The sequence below is a fragment of the Puma concolor genome, chromosome B1 (assembly GCF_028749965.1).
Source record: "Puma concolor isolate L17-30 chromosome B1, mPumCon1.1.hap2, whole genome shotgun sequence".
Lineage (NCBI taxonomy): Eukaryota > Metazoa > Chordata > Mammalia > Carnivora > Felidae > Puma > Puma concolor.
Genome location: NC_141670.1, coordinates 19791023 through 19796324, shown reverse-complemented (window position 1 = coordinate 19796324; position 5302 = coordinate 19791023).

Genomic DNA, 5302 nt, shown 5'->3' with positions numbered 1-5302 from the left:
TTGCTGGATTTGCAACCTGTGCCCTGATAAAATAGTGTTTATGGTGTCCAGCCTTTAATGCCCTATTAAAGGCAGTCATTAGTGCCCTGTCACTTTAACTCATCCCCATGGTCATACTAGAATCATATCTGACTTTAATATTTCTCTTATAGTGATAGCTTTCATACCTTTATTAAGAAACTGGAAAATTAGGCTGTGATGTACTGTGCTAACCCTCCAAGCAAACAAGCGCTTTGGAACTCAGAGGGTTTCATGCAAACGCTTTATGTTTATGCTGGAAGTTTATTCTTTTTCCAAACGGGACATGCTGATCACACTCTAAAGCAAAAGATTGCCGCAAGTTAAATAGGAAATATTTCGACAACTCACAGACAGAATGTGATCACCTTTTAAACTTTACAGCTAGGAAAAATAAAAGCAGTGTCTCTAGTTTCGAAAAGATTTATTTTGAATACGATGTTTTTCTGGGTTAACGGATGAATTTAATTGTGCGAGAAAAATGGATTATTAATGAACATAAGGAATTTAAGAAAGGATTAATGGGAATAAAGAAAGCCATGTACAGATTTTTATGTTAAAAATGGCAAATTACCTTACTAAAAACTAGTATGAGGCTTCATATGTGCTCTTCAAAATGTTAGACCCTAGATTTTTAAGGAGATGAAAAAGATAGGGAAAAGAGGATTGAGTGTTGAATTTACACTTCTAATAGCATGGTCATTTTTTTTTATTACATATCATTTGTAATATTCCGAAAAACAGTCCTAAAATCATTAAAAATCCATTTTCTTGCTTCTTAAAATATGTAATCAAAAGAACGAATTAAATTAGTGTTTCTTATTAGATAAGGGCCGACAGTACATATGACCGTGTGCAAACCTTTGATTTTCTTATGGATTTATATGGAGCTTTCTGATTGTTCCGTTTAGTTCTGTTCTGTCAGACATCATTCCCAGGGATAATAAAGGCTCCTGGTCTTGCTAGCACAAGTGAAAGAACTGTGAGTTTTGTCTTCATGAAAATCTCTACTGCTCTGTTTGCCTTTTTTTCTTTTTATTTCTTTACATTTTACACTTTTTTTATTTTTAATTTTGTGGTGGTGGTTATATCACACCCCAGTCAAAAAGAAGAGAAAACGATGAAAGTTTCATGAGTTCATTAAAGTTTTACAGGCACTGCAGTGCCCGGAAAAATAGTGGTTGCTTTAATCCCTGCAGTAGTTCTGGTTGGGCGGCCTTGTATTCATTCCGGGAGGAGGGATCGAAGAGGAGGATTGCAAAGGGACAAAAGAGAGGCCAAAGCCAAACTCGGATATGTCATATGGACTATATTCAAGGTTCTCATAGCTTTTGCTGTGCTTCCATGTGTAACTTGACAGACTCTCCCTGGGAGAAAATAGGGTTGTGGGAACTTAAGCCTCAGAAGTTCATAGACGATCACGCAGTGCTAACTATGCTAAGGGCGTGATTTGCTGATTTCAAGTTCAAGGTTAAAATTTATGGAAACTGCGCTTCTTAATTTGATCTTTCAGAATATCTTATGTGAAATTTGTTTCATCCCATGCTATTTATGAATACCCTTAAATATATACTGTATATGATAATTGCTACCAAGAGGTTGGTGTGACTTATTTTTCACTAAGCAAACACAGGCCTAAATTGTGTGGGAATGGGTTTGTATTTAACTCATTTTTTTTTAAATCTTACCACTGAATATATACGTTTTCAATAACGATAAATAATCATTGGGGAAAGAAGGGAATGGATGACTGGTGGAATCACATGCCACTGTGGACAGCTGAGAGAGTGCAGGTAGCTCAGTAACACTAACGGCTGAGAAAACATTGGCTAATTTAAAAGAAATGAAAGACGAACAGTTAAATAACTCAACATTTTAAGAAGTTAAAAGAACGTGGTGGCCAGTTGCTAAATACTTTGTGTTTCTCTTTCACACTTAGGTAGAGTCTGCCTTAGGCTATTAATTGGTTTTGAATATTCTTTTCTATGATTGCTTACTCTCAGCTTTTAAGTGTAAGTGTTAAATGGTATGTTTACCACTGGAAAGCTGCTTACTAGTTCCACTAATATCTTAATGGCTCTCTTAAATGCCCCCTACCTATTTCTCTGATTTTATGGAATAACTGTCTCTTGAACAATTATTACTTCTCCCCATAATGATTCTTTTGAATGACTCTGTGCTCTTGTTTACACAAAAATTATTTTCCTGATTACTACCCAGGCTATGAAACTTCTGCAGAAGGAGACAAGAACCATGTTGAAGGTCTCAGCACTTAGTGGGTCTTTTATATCTTTCAGGCATCAGTTTACTTCCTCAAATAGGCCCATCCTTTCATCTACTGTCTGAACCCACCTTCCATTATGGAACATTTCCTTTATAGAACATGATTCTGAGGTTCTCTCCTTTCACCTACTGTCTGAACCCTCCTTTCCATTATGGAACATTTCCTTTATGGAACATGATTCTGAGGTTCTCTTACTCATGTTTCTACCTGTTTAGTGTCTTTCTCCACCCCTCTCCACAGCTCTTCTCTGAGGGTCCCTGGGTGAGAGCCGGGATTTATCTGTACTCGGCTGTATGCAAGCACCTGTTGTATACTGCAGTTTAGAAAATATATGCTAGACAATATATGCTTAAGGAATGAATGGGTTTATTAAATAATGAAAAGTCAGTTTTTCTGAGGAGCATTTGCATAATCAATAACACTTAGGTTCTGGAGATGATTCTTTTAAGGCTACACACTAGAAAAAGTAATATCTTTTTTCTGTTAACACTTCCATTTAATTTAATACTCTGTAGAATGAAAAGTTTTTCAAAGTATTCTTCAATATTGCCATAGAATGAACAATAATTACATAAAAATAGCAGTTGTCCCAGCTTTCCCACATGAGCTGGTTTATATGGGACCATATGTGCTCTAAACAAAGTGCTCCGTCGGACAGTCTCTTCTCCACCTTTTTTCTTATGTTGCCTGAAATGATTATCAGTGTGTATGCCTGAGAATTTGTAAAGGCAGAAAGTGGAGATCTCCCCAACATTACTAATTAGAAACACTTTTGTACTTTAACTCCCATACATTCCATAATAGTTTTCATTTACTTAAGATGACAGAGAATCCTCAATGGAGAAAAAAATTTGAATGCATTATTGGGGTACTTAACTCTTACAGCTCTCTAAGGATTCACCGTGATGTAGATTTATTTATTCAAACATACAATATTTTATTTCATTACTATTATTTTAATGTTTAGTTACTTTATTTTGGGGAGAGACAGGGAGAGAGAATCCCAGGCAGGCTTCCTAGTGTCAATGCAGAACCTGAAGGAGGGGCTTGAACCCATGAACCATGAGATTGTAACCTGAGCAAAAATCAAGAGTCAAATGTTTAACTGACTGAGCCACCCAGACAAACAATATTTTAAAGCAAAATTTTTTCACATGACCCAGACATGCAATGTAAATTGGAGAAACAGTCCTCTCCATTATTGCATTCCTTTTATCATGGCAATGCAGGAAACAGTTATGAATTATTTTTATCTCCACACGCTTGTATTTTTTTCACTCAAAACTATTTGTTGAGCAGTTGTTACATTCTAGGTAATTTAGTAATTTCTTTGGCTAGAGAAACTAGTAACACATAGTCCCTACTTCCCCAAGGATTGCAGTGTAATTAGAGGGTAAATACAAAAAAAAAATTACAGTACATCTACAAGATGAAAATGTAGCAAATCTAGTATTGACAGGCCTCAAGCTGTCTACTCAAAGCTTGGATGTGTAATTGTCTTTGTATGCTTTTGAATTTGTCTCATAGAACTTAATGTGTCTTTATTTTGAGTATTGCTTTTCATCTAATGTTAGAAAACCCAACCTTCATCAATTACATTTTTTTTAGTCATTTTAGATGTAATGTTTTCTCAAGTCCCACTAAAATATCACTGTGAGAATTTTCTCTTCATTAAAGCGATTACCCCTCTGAGCTTCAAGGTCAAAGTCAAGGATGACTGTTTCATTCATGTGGTACTTATGATTGTCTATTAAAAAAATGAAGCTGTCTATCTAATCCAGGGAAGTCCAAATGGGGCAAGGATGGGTCACATGCATACTGCTGGCAAAGGAAGACCATACTCTATAGAAATTAGACAATTAATAGGGTTTTTCTACCATGACAAATTGTGGCAATATTTCAATTGTACTAAAGGCACTTGATTGACTTTTTCATGTTTGCTGAATTCCCACAAGGTGTCCAAACACAAGTCACATGCCGTGCAACCTGCTTCTGCAGCCTTCTCTCCACCTTTCTCTCCTAGAGACAGTAGGGACACTCATGTACTCCAGGGTAACACCCATTCATGTCTCATTGCCTTTATTCTAACCAGAGGACCCTTTCAACAGATTTCTTAAGAGTGGAAAGAGTAGTTCTAAAGATGGTTTCTTCCTCTATGATCTTTCCAATTCCATATAATGCAGCAAAAATTGATTTCATTATAGGTTCCTGACTAATCCTCAGGAATCTCTTGGAATACAAACAAACAACAGAAAAAAAAATTTCAACATTGACCTCCTCTTTTAAAGTTGTACAGTGTAAAGTTTCATTTAAAAAAAAAAATTCTTCTGGCTATCTAGGAGAAAGATCACACGCAATGTGGCAGGGGAAATAAAGACACAAACATTAACATTTGAAATATGTCATTAGATAAGTATGAGTTCAGTCAAGTCAGGGTTACCCAATTCTCCATGTTTTCCACGTGATCTATGATATGGGGTCTACTTAGGGTCATTACATAACTAGGTAATAGCTTGTTTCTGGTCATCACCAAAAACGCCTGGCTGACTTCTGCTAAGCTCTAACTAGACCTGTTTGGTTTTGATCCCATCTGCTTGAAAGACTTCTACAATTTTCCTTGTTAACTTCTATTCAACTTGCCATGTTTCCACTTTATTATATGGTACATAAAGCTTTCAACTGAGTGTCCCTCATTACAGTCATCAGATTCCTACACAGTTGTTAGCTTTTTCTGTCATTAATTCTGTATACTCCTATGGTGCACACGTTGATTAATCTGCCTTCCTTCCCTTTTTTCAGCAACAGGAAGCCAAGTGCAGTGCTTCTGATCCACTTAGGACCTGATACCTCACTCATCACCTTTCATTTATTGCTTCCACAGGATCAAGTGATAGGGATATGGATCACTCTCATTTTTCTGGAATGCTCATGTTCAACCAGTAATTTTGAATTATCATTAATCTCAACATTTCTTTTTACTTTCAGAGACTTTACCAAAAA